This window comes from Oncorhynchus tshawytscha, unplaced genomic scaffold, assembly GCF_018296145.1.
Source record: "Oncorhynchus tshawytscha isolate Ot180627B unplaced genomic scaffold, Otsh_v2.0 Un_contig_8816_pilon_pilon, whole genome shotgun sequence".
NCBI classification, from domain to species: domain Eukaryota; kingdom Metazoa; phylum Chordata; class Actinopteri; order Salmoniformes; family Salmonidae; genus Oncorhynchus; species Oncorhynchus tshawytscha.
The window spans coordinates 35,001-54,579 of record NW_024609077.1 but is presented as its reverse complement, the minus strand read 5'-3'; the positions used below and the strand labels follow the sequence as shown (position 1 = coordinate 54,579).

Here is a 19,579-nt window from a genome sequence, read left to right as displayed (position 1 = left end):
TAATTTTTTAAAAGCAGACGAACTGGCTTTGATGGGGAAAATGTGAATCAACCTTCTTGTCTCCACTGAGTCCAAGAGAGAAACACCAGAAATGTTGCACTGACAAATCAACACTGGTAACACTGGCCAATCAGCTGTGTAGTGGATAGGATTCTACCGCTGCTAGAGGATCATAAACTGGAGCTATACTGTCAAGGTTCTGTGGGGAGTTTAAACTTCCTTAGCCAACTATGTGTGTGTGTATTGTGTGTGTGTGGGTGTGTGTGTGTCCCTGCTCTCTGTCCCCCACTCCTCTAAACCCCTCTCTCTCTCTCTCTCTCTCTGATCTAAGCACCATGGATCAGCCGTGTTTCCATCCTGCAGTCCAGCTCTACATCCCAGTGTAGTGTAGGTGTGTCCTGGGCCCCGAGCAGGCCGCACAGTAGATGGACCTTTTCACTTCTATTGGTCAGCACGGTCCACAACGCCTCGAGAACTTCGTTACTACGGTTACAATGGCGTGGCATTCATCGGTCGTAAAACAATCATTATTATTATTACGTCCCGGGAGTTTTCCCCCCCCTCTCAACCAGGAAACAACTCCAGGCTTCTGTAATAGCCTGATAAATCGTGATAAATACGTACCTGTAGATGATTTAAGGACACAAACAAAAACAGGACATTAGATGTTAATGGAGACAGGATGAGGACAACAGATCCATAGAGGTAGATAGAGGGCCCATGCTAAAACACGTTTTTTGGGGCACTAGAGTTGTCTATCAAAGTCTATGGGACAGTACCTCCATAGAGGTAGATAGAGGGCCCATGCTAAAACACGTTTTTTGGGGCACTAGAGTTGTCTATCAAAGTCTATGGGACAGTACCTCCATAGAGGTAGATAGAGGGCCTTTCTTTACAGCATGGGCAGCATCATTGAGGGCCTTCTCATAATTTAAGCAAGTAGCCTTGGCTCAAGCCTTGGCTTTGGTCTTTGGTATGACTCGGCCGGGATCGAACTCCCAACCTTTCAATCTCAAGGCCGACACAAGACCCCTGAGTTTGGTCTCCATTTTAAAAGTAGTTAATTTCTTATTTTTCTTATTTCAGTAAACAAACTGAGCGCCTGCCAAATGAACCTGTTAATTAAAGTCAAGCTGGTGATTTACTATCAAATGAACCTGTTTATTAAAGTCAAGCTCTGTGATTTACTATCAAATGAACCAGTTTATTAAAGTCAAGCTTGGTGATTTAATATAATCTGAACCTGTTTATTAAAGTCAAGCTTGGTGATTTAATATAATCTGAACCTGTTTATTAAAGTCAAGCTTGGTGATTTACTACCAAATGAACCTGTTTATTAAAGTCAAGCTTGGTGATTTAATATAATCTGACCCTGTTTATTAAAGTCAAGCTTGGTGATTTAATATAATCTGACCCTGTTTATTAAAGTCAAGCTTGGTGATTTGATATAATCTGACCCTGTTTATTAAAGTCAAGCTTGGTGATTTAATATAATCTGAACCTGTTTATTAAAGTCAAGCTTGGTGATTTACTATCAAATGAACCTGTTTATTAAAGTCAAGCTTGGTGATTTACTATCAACTGAACCTGTTTATTAAAGTCAAGCTCTGTGATTTACTATCAAATGAACCAGTTTATTAAAGTCAAGCTCTGTGATTTACTACCAAAAGAACCTGTTTATTAAAGTCAAGCTTGGTGATTTACTACCAAATGAACCTGTTTATTAAAGTCAAGCTTGTGATTTACTATCAAATGAACCAGTTTATTAAAGTCAAGCTTGGTGATTTACTACCAAATGAACCTGTTAATTAAAGTCAAGCTTGGTGATTTAATATAATCTGAACCTGTTTATTAAAGTCAAGCTCTGTGATTTACTATCAAATGAACCAGTTTATTAAAGTCAAGCTCTGTGATTTACTATCAAATGAACCAGTTTATTAAAGTCAAGCTTGGTGATTTAATATAATCTGACCCTGTTTATTAAAGTCAAGCTTGGTGATTTACTATCAAATGAACCTGTTTATTAAAGTCAAGCTTGGTGATTTAATATAATCTGACCCTGTTTATTAAAGTCAAGCTGGTGATTTACTATCAAATGAACCTGTTTATTAAAGTCAAGCTCTGTGATTTACTATCAAATGAACCAGTTTATTAAAGTCAAGCTTGGTGATTTAATATAATCTGACCCTGTTTATTAAAGTCAAGCTTGGTGATTTAATATAATCTGACCCTGTTTATTAAAGTCAAGCTTGGTGATTTGATATAATCTGAACCTGTTTATTAAAGTCAAGCTTGGTGATTTACTATCAAATGAACCTGTTTATTAAAGTCAAGCTTGGTGATTTACTATCAACTTAAGCAGTTTATTAAAGTCAAGCTTGGTGATTTACTATCAAATGAACCTGTTTATTAAAGTCAAGCTTGGTGATTTACTATCAAATGAACCTGTTTATTAAAGTCAAGCTCTGTGATTTACTACCAAATGAACCAGTTTATTAAAGTCAAGCTTGGTGATTTAATATAATCTGAACCTGTTTATTAAAGTCAAGCTGGTGATTTAATATAATCTGAACCTGTTTATTAAAGTCAAGCTGGTGATTTACAGGCTCCTGCAGTTAGGGAATGTTAAACTGAGCAGTGTAATTCATTGGCTGATCCGTCCTAATGACCCAGATGGAGTTATGTGAACAACCCTTCCTTAACCCACAGGAAGTCCCGCCCAGTTGGCTACTTTAAAAAATGGTGAATGTCCTCAATGTCTCTGGCCCATGCTTAAAACAGGCTTTGTGGCATTAGAGCTATCTATCTATATTTATGGGACAGTAGGTCCATAGAGGTAGATAGAGGGCCCATGCTAAAAACAGGCTTTGGGGGCATTAGAGCTATCTATCTATATTTATGGGACAGTAGGTCCCCAGAGGTAGATAGAGGGCCCATGCTAAAAACAGGCTTTGGGGGCATTAGAGCTATCTATCTATATTTATGGGACAGTAGGTCCACAGAGGTAGATAGAGGGCCCATGCTAAAAACAGGCTTTGGGGGCATTAGAGCTATCTATCTATATTTATGGGACAGTAGGTCCATAGAGGTAGATAGAGGGCCCATGCTAAAACCAGGCTTTGTGGCATTAGAGCTATCTATCTATATTTATGGGACAGTAGGTCCCCAGAGGTAGATAGAGGGCCCATGCTAAAAACAGGCTTTGGGGGCATTAGAGCTATCTATCTATATTTATGGGACAGTAGGTCCCCAGAGGTAGATAGAGGGCCCATGCTAAAAACAGTCTTCGGGAACACTAGAGCTGTCTATTTAAGTCTATGGGACAATAGAACTGAAGCTGACATAAAGTAGGTGACTATGCTGTGATTCCCTAGCCTCTATGCTAGCTTCACGCGCTCTGCGGAATCTCGGAATCTCGGAAACATTCCGACGGGGAATCCGATGGGGTTACAAGATTGTAACTCTAGTTTCCTCGTTTGTAGTTCCGACTCGGAAATTGTGCATTTCCGATCGTTCCGTGAGGACGTGAAGGCAGCACAGAACATACAGACATAGAATGTAAATGTAAAGATCTAGGTGAACACACGATCTACTAAAAACCCTATTTCTAGGCCCTGCCTCTATCTCTATCTCTAAACTCCGGGCCGTGTATATCGACAGCGACAGCGTATTCAACACAGGGAATCGGTGTAGCTCAAGATAGTGTTAGCTCTCTGAGCTAAAGCCCCCTTTGTGTAGGGGGGGTGGCATCAGCTCGAGGGAGCTAACACGAGTTCTTAAGGTCACCAAAAGCGATTCTTCCCTTCAGCGAAATTCTCAATGGGACTGCATCGTAAATAAAAAAATAAAAACTTTATTTTTTTATTTTTATGCAACAAAGTCAATGTTATTTTAACTATCAATCTTAACATGATCACATGCTGAGAGTATAAACAGTAAAACATTACCTTGTTGTCAGACAGTCCCGTGACCTGGTCTACAAACTCCTCCTGGATCATGAAGGCAGCCAGGTTGGCTGTGTAAGAGGCCAGGAAGATGACGGCGAAGAAGGCCCACACCGACACTATGAACTTACTGGTGGTGCCTTTAGGGTTCTGAACCGGGACCGAGTTGTTGAACACCAGACCCCACAGCAGCCACACCGCCTTACCCATAGTGAACGATGGGCCGTGGGGGTCTGGAGGGAGAGAGGGAGGGAGGGAGGGAGGGAAGGAGGGAAAGAAGGAAGGAAGGAAGGAAGGAAGGAAGGAAGGAAGGAGAAGGTAAATTCAGACTTAAAAATATGTGTGTGTGTGTGTGTGTGTGTGCGCGTGCGTGCGTGTGTGTGTGTGTGCGCGTGCGTGCGCGCGTGTGTGTGTGTGTGTGTGTGTGTGTGTGTGTGTGTGTGTGTGTGTGTGTGTGTGTGTGTGTGTGTGTGCGTGCGTGCGTGCGTGTGTGCGCGCGTGCGTGTGCGCGTGTGTGTGTGCGTGTGTGTGTGTGTGTGTGTGTGTGTGTGTACCTACCTCTACCCTGTGCCAGGTTCCTGTTAAAGCCCAGAGGGCTGATGTATTCAAACATGAACACAGCCATCGCTGTTACCAACAACAGCATCACAAACATCATGATCCACACCGTCGCACTGAACGGCTCTGAAACACACAGAGAGAAGAGACATGAATACACACAGAGAGAGACAGAGAGAAGGGACATGAATACACACAGAGAGAGACAGAGAGAAGAGACATGAATACACACAGAGAGAGACAGAGAGAAGAGACATGAATACACACAGAGAGAGACAGAGAGAAGAGACATGAATACACACAGAGAGAGACAGAGAGAAGAGACATGAATACACACAGAGAGAGACACACATCAGATTAGATACACAGAGACACAGAGAGACACACATCAGATTAGATACACACAGAGACACACATCAGATTAGATACACACAGAGACACAGAGACACACAGGGACACACATCAGATTAGATACACAGAGACACACAGAGACACACAGGGACACACATCAGATTAGATACACAGAGACACACAGAGACACACAGGGACACACAGGGACACACATCAGATTAGATACACAGAGACACACAGAGACACACATCAGATTAGATACACACAGAGACACAGAGACACACAGGGACACACATCAGATTAGATACACAGAGACACAGAGAGACACACATCAGATTAGATACACACAGAGACACACATCAGATTAGATACACAGAGACACAGAGACACACATCAGATTAGATACACAGAGACACAGAGACACACATCAGATTAGATACACACAGAGACACAGAGACACACAGGGACACACAACAGATTAGATACACAGAGACACAGAGAGACACACATCAGATTAGATACACACAGAGACACACATCAGATTAGATACACACAGAGACACACATCCGATTAGATACACACAGAGACACACATCAGATTAGATACACAGAGACACACATCAGATTAGATACACACAGAGACACACAGGGACACACATCAGATTAGATACACAGAGACACAGAGAGACACACATCAGATTAGATACACACAGAGACACACATCAGATTAGATACACACAGAGACACACATCAGATTAGATACACACAGAGACACACATCAGATTAGATACACACAGAGACACACATCAGATTAGATACACACAGTCCTGACTTCCTCCATACTGATAGTGGTGCTGTGTAGATTAGTCCTGTTAGTGGTGCTGTGTAGATTAGTCCTGTTAGTGGTGCTGTGTAGATCAGTCCTGTTAGTGGTGCTGTATAGATCAGTCCTGTTAGTGGTGCTGTATAGATCAGTCCTGTTAGTGGTGCTGTGTAGATCAGTCCTGTTAGTGGTGCTGTATAGATCAGTCCTGTTAGTGGTGCTGTGTAGATCAGTCCTGTTAGTGGTGCTGTGTAGATCAGTCCTGTTAGTGGTGCTGTATAGATCAGTCCTGTTAGTGGTGCTGTGTAGATCAGTCCTGTTAGTGGTGCTGTGTAGATCAGTCCTGTTAGTGGTGCTGTGTAGATCAGTCCTGTTAGTGGTGCTGTATAGATCAGTCCTGTTAGTGGTGCTGTGTAGATCAGTCCTGTTAGTGGTGCTGTATAGATCAGTCCTGTTAGTGGTGCTGTATAGATCAGTCCTGTTAGTGGTGCTGTATAGATCAGTCCTGTTAGTGGTGCTGTGTGTTTTAATGAAGCCGACAGATGCAGCATGTTTTGACAGAATATGAGAGGGACAGTTCTGTTTTTTTTTTAAAAGTTGATAAACACAATCTGTCAGGTGGTGAAACAACACAGACAACTCAAATGTCCCCAAAACACGGCGAGGGTTACCAAGAAAGGCGGACGGGGAGACGGTTCCGTTGCTACGGGAGACCATGACGCTTATTCCAGTTTCCACGAACGGGACGGAGAAATCGATGACCTCAGAACGCTCCTCATTGATCGTCAGAGAGCCGACGGCCATGACAGCTTTCTTATAGACCACCTGGGAGGGAGGGAGGGATGTAGGGGAGGAGAGGGAGGAAAGGAAGGAGAGAGAGTGAGGAGGAAGGGAAAGAGAGGGGAGGAGGGAGGGAAGGAGAGAGGGAGGAGAAAGGGAAGGAGAGAGGGAGGGAGAGAGGGAGGAGAGAGGGAGGAGGGAGGGAAGGAGAGAGAAGGAGAGAGGAGGAGAGAGGGAAGGAGAGAGGGAAGGAGAGAGGGAGGAGGGAGGGAAGGAGAGAGGGAAGGAGAGAGGGAGGAGGGAGGGGGGGAAGGAGAGAGAAGGAGGAGGGTGGGAAGGAGAGAGGGAGGAGAGAGGGAGGAGGGAGGGAATGAGAGAGGGAGGAGGGAGGGAGAGTGGGGGGGGAGGAGGAGGGAGGGAGAGTGGGGGAGAAAGACATGGAGAGAGATGGAGTGAAGGAGGGAGAGACAGGTTCTGGGTTAATCTTTAATCGAGTGTGTTATCGTGGTGTTGTTGATGTCGTCAGTAGGAAGTCACCGCTGTATATTATAATGCTACAATATAATGCTGAGACTAGCCTTTAGCCGTTAGCTAAACACAGTAAAATGATGCTACAGTATAATGCTGAGACTAGCCTTTAGCCGTTAGCTGAACACAGTAAAATAATAGTACAGTATATTGCTGAGACTAGCCTTTAGCCGTTAGCTAAACACAGTAAAATGATGCTACAGTATAATGCTGAGACTAGCCTTTAGCCGTTAGCTAAACACAGTAAAATGATGCTACAGTATAATGCTGAGACTAGCCTTTAGCCGTTAGCTAAACACAGTAAAATGATGCTACAGTATAATGCTGAGACTAGCCTTTAGCCGTTAGCTAAACACAGTAAAATGATGCTACAGTATAATGCTGAGACTAGCCTTTAGCCGTTAGCTAAACACAGTAAAATGATGCTACAGTATAATGCTGAGACTAGCCTTTAGCCGTTAGCTAAACACAGTAAAATGATGCTACAGTATAATGCTGAGACTAGCCTTTAGCCATTAGCTGCGTAAACTACAATGTTGTTTTAACTATGAGACAGGACAGACTAAACTAACAATCACCTGTATGATATTATAACATATTATAATTATTAATCACTCACCTCTCCCACCATCCCGTTCCACACGTTGTTGATCTTCTTCCCGTGTTTACCGTTGGTAACCAGGTAGAGATCGTAGGTGAACTTTACGTACTTCGCGATCTTCTTCAGGATGTCGATGCAGAATCCTTTACAGCACTTTTTAATGTAGGTCCCGCCCGCCTCTGTGGTGTTGCTGTGGAAACGCAGAAATAATGACATCTGTGATTGGCTGAAACTTCAATGCCACTTCTTTATATGGACATCTTTCATTGGCTGGAGATTTCAGAACTCCTCCCCTCCTACCCAACATGGACATGTCATTGGCCGAAGATTTCAGAACCCCCCTTCCCCCCCAACATGGACACGTCATAGGCTTTAGAAACCCCCCTCCCTCCCCAACAAGGACACATCATTGGCTGAAGATTTCAGAACCCCCAACATGGACACGTCATAGGCTTTAGAACCCCATTGGTTAAAACCCTTTTTATATGGACATCTGCCATTAGCTGAATTGTATAACCTGTTAAAATGGTCATGTGTCATTGGCTGCTGGGAGGAGAAAGAGAGAGAGAAGGGGGAGTGGTGGGGGAGGAGAAAGAGAGAGAGAAGGGGGATGGTGGGGGTGAAAGAGAGAGAGAAGGGGGAGTGGTGGGGGAGGAGAAAGAGAGAGAGAAGGGGATGGTGGGGGGTGAAAGAGAGAGAGAAGGGGGAGTGGTGGGGGAGGAGAAAGAGAGAGAGAAGGGGGAGTGGTGGGGGAGGAGAAAGAGAGAGAGAAGGGGGAGTGGTGGGGGAGGAGAAAGAGAGAGAGAAGGGGGATGGTGGGGGAGGAGAAAGAGAGAGAGAAGGGGGAGTGGTGGGGGAGGAGAAAGAGAGAGAGAAGGGGGAGTGGTGGGGGAGGAGAAAGAGAGAGAGAAGGGGGATGGTGGGGGAGGAGAAAGAGAGAGAAGGGGGAGTGGTGGGGGAGGAGAAAGAGAGAGAGAAGGGGGAGTGGTGGGGGAGAAAGAGAGAGAGAAGGGGGAGTGGTGGGGGGAGAAAGAGAGAGAGAAGGGGGATGGTGGGGGGAGAAAGATAGAGAGAAGGGGGAGTGGTGGGGGTGAAAGAGAGAGAGAAGGGGGGTGGGGGGGTGAAAGAGAGAGAGAAGGGGGAGTGGTGGGGGAGGAGAAAGAGAGAGAGAAGGGGATGGTGGGGGGGTGAAAGAGAGAGAGAAGGGGGAGTGGTGGGGGAGGAGAAAGAGAGAGAGAAGGGGGAGTGGTGGGGGAGGAGAAAGAGAGAGAGAAGGGGGAGTGGTGGGGGAGGAGAAAGAGAGAGAGAAGGGGGATGGTGGGGGAGGAGAAAGAGAGAGAGAAGGGGAGTGGTGGGGGAGGAGAAAGAGAGAGAAGGGGGAGTGGTGGGGGAGGAGAAAGTGAGAGAGAAGGGGAGTGGTGGGGGAGGAGAAAGAGAGAGAGAAGGGGGATGGTGGGGGGAGGAGAAAGAGAGAGAAGGGGGAGTGGTGGGGGAGGAGAAAGAGAGCGAGAAGGGGGATGGTGGGGGGTGAAAGAGAGAGAGAAGGGGGAGTGGTGGGGGAGGAGAAAGAGAGAGAGAAGGGGGAGTGGTGGGGGGAGAAAGATAGAGAGAAGGGGGAGTGGTGGGGGGAAAGAGAGAGAGAAGGGGGATGGTGGGGGGTGAAAGAGAGAGAGAAGGGGGATGGTGGGGGTGAAAGAGAGAGAGAAGGGGGAGTGGTGGGGAGGAGAAAGAGAGAGAGAAGGGGGATGGTGGGGGTGAAAGATAGAGAGAAGGGGGAGTGGTGGGGGTGAAAGAGAGAGAGAGGGGGATGGTGGGGGAGAAAGATAGAGAGAAGGGGGATGGTGGGGGAGAAAGATAGAGAGAAGGGGTGGGGGGAGAAAGATAGAGAGAAGGGGATGGTGGGGGTGAAAGAGAGAGAGAAGGGGGGAGATAGTGAGAAGGGGGTGGTGGGGGGAAATAGAGAAATTGAAACTACCTCACACAGTCAGCTGTGTGAGGTAGTTTCAATGGCCCTTGAATGGCCCTTGAAATTCTACTGTAACAGAAGAGTCTCCATGTCTCCATGTAACAGAAGAGTCTCCAGTCTCCATGATGCTACTGTAACAGAATAGGTCTGTCTGTCTCCATGATGCTACTGTAACAGAATAGGTATGTCTGTCTCCATGATGCTACTGTAACAGAATAGGTATGTCTGTCTCCATGATGCTACTGTAACAGAATAGGTCTGTCTGTCTCCATGATGCTACTGTAACAGAATAGGTCTGTCTGTCTCCATGATGCAACTGTAACAGAATAGGTCTGTCTGTCCCCATGATGCTACTGTAACAGAATAGGTCTGTCTGTCTCCATGATGCTACTGTAACAGAGTAGGCCTGTCTGTCTCCATGATGCTACTGTAACAGAATAGGTATGTCTGTCTCCATGATGTTACTGTAACTGAGTAGGTCTGTCTGTCTCCATCAAATCAAATCAAATCAAATCAAATCAAATCAAATCAAATCAAATTTTATTTGTCACATACACATGGTTAGCAGATGTTAATGCGAGTGTAGCGAAATGCTTGTGCTTCTAGTTCCGACAATGCAGTAATAACGAGCAAGTAATCTAACTAACAATTCCAAAAAAACTACTGTCTTATACACAGTGTAAGGGGATAAAGAATATGTACATAAGGATATATGAATGAGTGATGGTACAGAGCAGCATAGGCAAGATACAGTAGATGATATCGAGTACAGTATATACATATGAGATAAGTATGTAAACCAAGTGGCATAGTTAAAGTGGCTAGTGATACATGTATTACATAAGGATGCAGTCGATGATATAGAGTACAGTATCAACGTATGCATATGAGATGAACAATGTAGGGTAAGTAACATTATATAAGGTAGCATTGTTTAAAGTGGCTAGTGATATATTTACATCATTTCCCATCAATTCCCATGATTAAAGTGGCTGGAGTAGAGTCAGTGTCATTGACAGTGTGTTGGCAGTAGCCACTCAATGTTAGTGGTGGCTGTTTAACAGTCTGATGGCCTTGAGATAGAAGCTGTTTTTCAGTCTCTCGGTCCCAGCTTTGATGCACCTGTACTGACCTCGCCTTCTGGATGACAGCGGGGTGAACAGGCAGTGGCTCGGGTGGTTGATGTCCTTGATGATCTTTATGGCCTTCCTGTAGCATCGGGTGGTGTAGGTGTCCTGGAGGGCAGGTAGTTTGCCCCCGGTGATGCGTTGTGCAGACCTCACTACCCTCTGGAGAGCCTTACGGTTGAGGGCGGTGCAGTTGCCATACCAGGCGGTGATACAGCCCGCCAGGATGCTCTCGATTGTGCATCTGTAGAAGTTTGTGAGTGCTTTTGGTGACAAGCCGAATTTCTTCAGCCTCCTGAGGTTGAAGAGGCGCTGCTGCGCCTTCCTCACGATGCTGTCTGTGTGAGTGGACCAATTCAGTTTGTCTGTGATGTGTATGCCGAGGAACTTAAAACTTGCTACCCTCTCCACTACTGTTCCATCGATGTGGATGGGGGTGTTCCCTCTGCTGTTTCCTGAAGTCCACAATCATCTCCTTAGTTTTGTTGACGTTGAGTGTGAGGTTATTTTCCTGACACCACACTCCGAGGGCCCTCACCTCCTCCCTGTAGGCCGTCTCGTCGTTGTTGGTAATCAAGCCTACCACTGTTGTGTCGTCCGCAAACTTGATGATTGAGTTGGAGGCGTGCATGGCCACGCAGTCGTGGGTGAACAGGGAGTACAGGAGGGGGCTCAGAACGCACCCTTGTGGGGCCCCAGTGTTGAGGATCAGCGGGGAGGAGATGTTGTTGCCTACCCTCACCACCTGGGGGCGGCCCGTCAGGAAGTCCAGTACCCAGTTGCACAGGGGGGGGTCGAGACCCAGGGTCTCGAGCTTGATGACGAGCTTGGAGGGTACTATGGTGTTGAATGCCGAGCTGTAGTCGATGAACAGCATTCTCACATAGGTATTCCTCTTGTCCAGATGGGTTAGGGCAGTGTGCAGTGTGGTTGAGATTGCATCGTCTGTGGACCTATTTGGGCGGTAAGCAAATTGGAGTGGGTCAAGGGTGTCAGGTAGGGTGGAGGTGATATGGTCCTTGACTAGTCTCTCAAAGCACTTCATGATGACGGATGTGAGTGCTACGGGCGGTAGTCGTTTAGCTCAGTTACCTTAGCTTTCTTGGGAACAGGAACAATGGTGGCCCTCTTGAAGCATGTGGGAACAGCAGACTGGTATAGGGATTGGTTGAATATGTCCGTAAACACACCGGCCAGCTGGTCTGCGCATGCTCTGAGGGCGCGGCTGGGGATGCCGTCTGGGCCTGCAGCCTTGCGAGGGTTAACACGTTTAAATGTCTTACTCACTTCGGCTGCAGTGAAGGAGAGACCGCATGATTCCGTTGCAGGCCGTGTCAGTGGCACTGTATTGTCCTCAAAGCGGGCAAAAAAGTTATTTAGTCTGCCTGGGAGCAAGACATCCTGGTCCGTGACTGGGCTGGGTTTCTTCCTGTAGTCCGTGATTGACTGTAGACCCTGCCACATACCTCTTGTGTCTGAGCCGTTGAATTGAGATTCTACTTTGTCTCTGTACTGGCGCTTAGCTTGTTTGATAGCCTTGCGGAGGGAATAGCTGCACTGTTTGTATTCAGTCATGTTACCAGACACCTTGCCCTGATTAAAAGCAGTGGTTCGTGCCTTCAGTTTCACACGAATGCTGCCATCAATCCACGGTTTCTGGTTAGGGAATGTTTTAATCGTTGCTATGGGAACGACATCTTCAACGCACGTTCTAATGAACTCGCACACCGTATCAGCGTATTCGTCAATGTTGTTGTCTGACGCAATACGAAACATCTCCCAGTCCACGTGATGGAAGCAGTCTTGGAGTGTGGAGTCAGCTTGGTCGGACCAGCGTTGGACAGACCTCAGCGTGGGAGCTTCTTGTTTTAGTTTCTGTCTGTAGGCATGGATCAACAAAATGGAGTCGTGGTCAGCTTTTCCGAAAGGGGGGCGGGGCAGGGCCTTATATGCGTCGCGGAAGTTAGAGTAACAATGATCCAGGGTCTTTCCACCCCTGGTTGCGCAATCAATATGCTGATAAAATTTAGGGAGTCTTGTTTTCAGATTAGCCTTGTTAAAATCCCCAGCTACAATGAATGCAGCCTCCGGATAAATAGGTATAACAGAATAGGTATGTCTCCATGATGCTACTGTAACAGAATAGGTATGTCTCCATGATGCTACTGTAACAGAGTAGGTCTGTCTGTCTCCATGATGCTACTGTAACAGAGTAGGTCTGTCTGTCTCCATGATGCTACTGTAACAGAGTAGGTCTGTCTGTCTCCATGATGCTACTGTAACAGAGTAGGTCTGTCTGTCTCCATGATGCTACTGTAACAGAGTAGGTATGTCTGTCTCCATGATGCTACTGTAACAGAGTAGGCCTGTCTGTCTCCATGATGCTACTGTAACAGAGTAGGCCTGTCTGTCTCCATGATGCTACTGTAACAGAATAGGCCTGTCTGTCTCCATGATGCTGCTGTAACAGAGTAGGCCTGTATGTCTCCATGATGCTACTGTAACAGAGTAGGCCTGTCTGTCTCCATGATGCTACTGTAACAGAATAGGCCTGTCTGTCTCCATGATGCTGCTGTAACAGAGTAGGCCTGTATGTCTCCATGATGCTACTGTAACAGAGTAGGCCTGTCTGTCTCCATGATGCTACTGTAACAGAGTAGGCCTGTCTGTCTCCATGATGCTACTGTAACAGAATAGGTCTGTCTGTCTCCATGATGCTACTGTAACAGAGTAGGTCTGTCTGTCTCCATGATGCTACTGTAACAGAATAGGTCTGTCTCCATGATGCTACTGTAACAGAATAGATCTGTCTGTCTCCATGATGCTACTGTAACAGAGTAGGTATGTCTCCATGATGCTACTGTAACAGAATAGGTCTGTCTGTCTCCATGATGCTACTGTAACAGAATAGGTCTGTCTGTCTCCATGATGCTACTGTAACAGAATAGGTCTGTCTGTCTCCATGATGCTACTGTAACAGAGTAGGTCTGTCTGTCTCCATGATGCTACTGTAACAGAGTAGGTCTGTCTGTCTCCATGATGCTACTGTAACAGAGTAGGCCTGTCTGTCTCCATGATGCTACTGTAACAGAGTAGGTCTGTCTGTCTCCATGATGCTACTGTAACAGAATAGGTCTGTCTCCATGATGCTACTGTAACAGAATAGGTCTGTCTGTCTCCATGATGCTACTGTAACAGAATAGGTCTGTCTGTCTCCATGATGCTACTGTAACAGAATAGGTCTGTCTCCATGATGCTGCTGTAACAGAATAGGTCTGTCTCCATGATGCTACTGTAACAGAATAGGTATGTATCCATGATGCTACTGTAACAGAATAGGTCTGTCTCCATGATGCTACTGTAACAGAATAGGTCTGTCTGTCTCCATGATGCTACTGTAACAGAGTAGGTCTGTCTGTCTCCATGATGCTACTGTAACAGAATAGGTCTGTCTCCATGATGCTACAGTAACAGAGTAGGTCTGTCTGTCTCCATGATGCTACTGTAACAGAGTAGGTCTGTCTGTCTCCATGATGCTACTGTAACAGAATAGGTCTGTCTGTCTCCATGATACTACTGTAACAGAGTAGGCCTGTCTGTCTCCATGATGCTACTGTAACAGAGTAGGCCTGTCTGTCTCCATGATGCTACTGTAACAGAATAGGTCTGTCTGTCTCCATGATGCTACTGTAACAGAGTAGGCCTGTCTGTCTCCATGATGCTACTGTAACGGAGTAGGTCTGTCTGTCTCCATGATGCTGCTGTAACAGAATAGGTATGTCTGTCTCCATGATGCTACTGTAACAGAATAGGTCTGTCTGTCTCCATGATGCTACTGTAACAGAATAGGTCTGTCTGTCTCCATGATGCTACTGTAACAGAATAGGTCTGTCTGTCTCCATGATGCTACTGTAACAGAGTAGGTCTGTCTGTCTCCATGATGCTACTGTAACAGAATAGGTCTGTCTGTCTCCATGATGCTACTGTAACAGAGTAAGTATGTCTCCATGATGCTACTGTAACAGAATAGGTATGTCTCCATGATGCTACTGTAACAGAATAGGTATGTCTCCATGATGCTACTGTAACAGAGTAGGTCTGTCTGTCTCCATGATGCTACTGTAACAGAGTAGGTCTGTCTGTCTCCATGATGCTACTGTAACAGAGTAGGTCTGTCTGTCTCCATGATGCTACTGTAACAGAGTAGGTCTGTCTGTCTCCATGATGCTACTGTAACAGAGTAGGTATGTCTGTCTCCATGATGCTACTGTAACAGAGTAGGTCTGTCTGTCTCCATGATGCTACTGTAACAGAATAGGTCTGTCTGTCTCCATGATGCTGCTGTAACAGAGTAGGTCTGTCTGTCTCCATGATGCTACTGTAACAGAGTAGGTCTGTCTGTCTCCATGATGCTACTGTAACAGAGTAGGCCTGTCTGTCTCCATGATGCTACTGTAACAGAGTAGGTCTGTCTGTCTCCATGATGCTACTGTAACAGAATAGGTCTGTCTGTCTCCATGATGCTACTGTAACAGAGTAGGTCTGTCTGTCTCCATGATGCTACTGTAACAGAATAGGTCTGTCTGTCTCCATGATGCTACTGTAACAGAATAGGTCTGTCTGTCTCCATGATGCTACTGTAAAGAGTAGGTCTGTCTGTCTCCATGATGCTACTGTAACAGAATAGGTCTGTCTGTCTCCATGATGCTACTGTAAAAGAGTAGGTATGTCTCCATGATGCTACTGTAACAGAATAGGTATGTCTCCATGATGCTACTGTAACAGAATAGGTATGTCTCCATGATGCAACTGTAACAGAGTAGGTCTGTCTGTCTCCATGATGCTACTGTAACAGAGTAGGTCTGTCTGTCTCCATGATGCTACTGTAACAGAGTAGGTCTGTCTGTCTCCATGATGCTACTGTAACAGAGTAGGTCTGTCTGTCTCCATGATGCTACTGTAACAGAGTAGGTCTGTCTGTCTCCATGATGCTACTGTAACAGAGTAGGTCTGTCTGTCTCCATGATGCTACTGTAACAGAGTAGGTCTGTCTGTCTCCATGATGCTACTGTAACAGAATAGGTCTGTATGTCTCCATGATGCTGCTGTAACAAAGTAGGTCTGTCTGTCTCCATGATGCTACTGTAACAGAGTAGGTCTGTCTGTCTCCATGATGCTACTGTAACAGAGTAGGTCTGTCTGTCTCCATGATGCTACTGTAACAGAGTAGGTCTGTCTGTCTCCATGATGCTACTGTAACAGAGTAGGTCTGTCTGTCTCCATGATGCTACTGTAACAGAGTAGGTCTGTCTGTCTCCATGATGCTACTGTAACAGAGTAGGTCTGTCTGTCTCCATGATGCTACTGTAACAGAGTAGGTCTGTCTGTCTCCATGATGCTACTGTAACAGAGTAGGCCTGTCTGTCTCCATGATGCTACTGTAACAGAATAGGTCTGTCTGTCTCCATGATGCTACTGTAACAGAATAGGCCTGTCTGTCTCCATGATGCTACTGTAACAGAATAGGTCTGTCTGTCTCCATGATGCTACTGTAACAGAATAGGCCTGTCTGTCTCCATGATGCTACTGTAACAGAATAGGTCTGTCTGTCTCCATGATGCTACTGTAACAGAATAGGTGTGTCTGTCTCCATGATGCTACTGTAACAGAATAGGTCTGTCTGTCTCCATGATGCTACTGTAACAGAATAGGTATGTCTGTCTCCATGATGCTACTGTAACAGAGTAGGTATGTCTCCATGATGCTACTGTAACAGAATAGGTATGTCTCCATGATGCTACTGTAACAGAATAGGTATGTCTCCATGATGCTACTGTAACAGAGTAGGTCTGTCTGTCTCCATGATGCTACTGTAACAGAATAGGTCTGTCTGTCTCCATGATGCTGCTGTAACAGAATAGGTATGTCTGTCTCCATGATGCTACTGTAACAGAGTAGGTCTGTCTGTCTCCATGATGCTACTGTAACAGAGTAGGTATGTCTGTCTCCATGATGCTACTGTAACAGAGTAGGTCTGTCTGTCTCCATGATGCTACTGTAACAGAGTAGGTCTGTCTGTCTCCATGATGCTACTGTAACAGAATAGGTCTGTATGTCTCCATGATGCTGCTGTAACAAAGTAGGTCTGTCTGTCTCCATGATGCTACTGTAACAGAGTAGGTCTGTCTGTCTCCATGATGCTACTGTAACAGAGTAGGTCTGCCTGTCTCCATGATGCTACTGTAACAGAGTAGGTCTGTCTGTCTCCATGATGCTACTGTAACAGAGTAGGTCTGTCTGTCTCCATGATGCTACTGTAACAGAGTAGGTCTGTCTGTCTCCATGATGCTACTGTAACAGAGTAGGTCTGTCTGTCTCCATGATGCTACTGTAACAGAGTAGGTCTGTCTGTCTCCATGATGCTACTGTAACAGAGTAGGCCTGTCTGTCTCCATGATGCTACTGTAACAGAATAGGTCTGTCTGTCTCCATGATGCTACTGTAACAGAGTAGGCCTGTCTGTCTCCATGATGCTACTGTAACAGAATAGGTCTGTCTGTCTCCATGATGCTACTGTAACAGAATAGGCCTGTCTGTCTCCATGATGCTACTGTAACAGAATAGGTCTGTCTGTCTCCATGATGCTACTGTAACAGAATAGGTGTGTCTGTCTCCATGATGCTACTGTAACAGAATAGGTCTGTCTGTCTCCATGATGCTACTGTAACAGAATAGGTCTGTCTCCATGATGCTACTGTAACAGAATAGGTCTGTCTGTCTCCATGATGCTACTGTAACAGAGTAGGTATGTCTCCATGATGCTACTGTAACAGAGTAGGCCTGTCTGTCTCCATGATGCTACTGTAACAGAGTAGGCCTGTCTGTCTCCATGATGCTACTGTAACAGAATAGGTCTGTCTGTCTCCATGATGCTACTGTAACAGAGTAGGCCAGTCTGTCTCCATGATGCTACTGTAACAGAATAGGTCTGTCTGTCTCCATGATGCTACTGTAACAGAATAGGTGTGTCTGTCTCCATGATGCTACTGTAACAGAATAGGTCTGTCTGTCTCCATGATGCTACTGTAACAGAATAGGTCTGTCTCCATGATGCTACTGTAACAGAATAGGTCTGTCTGTCTCCATGATGCTACTGTAACAGAATAGGTATGTCTGTCTCCATGATGCTACTGTAACAGAATAGGTATGTCTGTCTCCATGATGCTACTGTAACAGAATAGGTCTGTCTATCTCCATGATGCTACTGTAACAGAATAAGTCTGTCTCCATGATGCTACTGTAACAGAATAGGTCTGCCTGTCTCCATGATGCTACTGTAACAGAATAGGTCTGTCTGTCTCCATGATGCTACTGTAACAGAATAGGTCTGTCTGTCTCCATGATGCTACTGTAACAGAATAGGTCTGTCTGTCTCCATGATGCTACTGTAACATAATAGGTCTGTCTGTCTCCATGATTCTACTGTAACAGAATAGGTCTGTCTGTCTCCATGATGCTGCTCTAACAGAATAGGTCTGTCTGTCTCCATGATGCTACTGTAACAGAGTAGGTCTGTCTCTCTCCATGATGCTACTGTACTGTACTGGCTCACTGTAATGTACTGACTCTTTGTACTGTACTGTACTGACTCACTGTACTGACTAACTTTACTCTACTGTACTGTACTGTACTGTACTGACTCACTGTACTGACTCACAGCACTGCACTGACTCACTGTACTGTACTGTACTGTACTGACTCACTGTACTGTACTGTACTGTACTGTACTGACTCACTGTACTGACTAACTGTACTGACTAACTGTACTGTACTGACTCACTGTACTGTACTGTACCGTACTGACACACTGTACTATCTAACTGTACTGTACTGACTCACTGTACTGTACTGTACTGACTCACTGTACTGACTAACTGTACTGTACTGACTCACTGTACTGTACTGTACTGACTCACTGCACTGACTAACTGTACTGTACTGACTCACTGTACTGTACTGTACTGACTCACTGTACTGTACTGGCTCACTGTACTGACTAACTGTACTGTACTGTACTGACTCACTGTACTGTACTGTACTGTACTGACGCACTGTACTGTACTGACTCACTGTACAGTACTGTACTGACTAACTGTACTGCACTGTACTGACTCACTGTACTGTACAGACTCACTGCAATGTACTGACTCACTGTACTGACTAAGAGTTGTGCTGATTGGTGCAGAGGTGGGCAGAGTTTTGCTGATTGCTGCAGAGGGGGCAGAGTTGATCAGAGTTGTGCTGATTGGTGCAGAGGATGGGCAGAGTTGTTCAGAGTTGTGCTGATTGGTGCAGAGGGTGGGCAGAGTTGATCAGAGTTGTGCTGATTGGTGCAGAGGTGGGCAGAGTTGTTTCTCTCCCTCTTGTTCCCTCTCTCCTTCCCTCTCCTCTCCTCTCCTCTCCTCTCCTCTCCTCTCCTCTCCTCTCCTCTCCTCTCCTCTCCTCTCCTCTCCTCTCCTCTCCTCTCCTCTCCTCTCCTCTCCTCTCCTCTCCCTCTCCTTCCCTCCCTCCCTCCCTCCCTCCCTCCCTCTCCTCTCCTCTCCTTTCCTCACCCCTCCTCTCGTTCCCTCTCTCCTCTCCTCTCCTCTCCTCACCCCTCCTCTCATTCCCTCTCTCCTCTCCTCTGTGACAGTTCTCCATGGGTAATCACCCAGCCATCTGTGTGTGTGAATCTAAGACAGCATTGTTCAGAAACAAACAAACACACACAAACACACACACACCTGGGACCCTCATTTAACTTGTAGATATATTGTAATGGGAAGAGATGTCCTTTAGCCGTCAAACTGACCAACTAACCACTAAAGTCCAAACAGCACTTCTATAGAAGTCACAGCGTTCT

General features: G+C 45.8%; 1 pseudogene; it reads right to left on the bottom strand.

The window, feature by feature from the left end:
* Window positions 1-19,579, bottom strand: part of LOC112242306 — a 73,302-nt pseudogene that overhangs the window by 34,078 nt on the left and 19,645 nt on the right.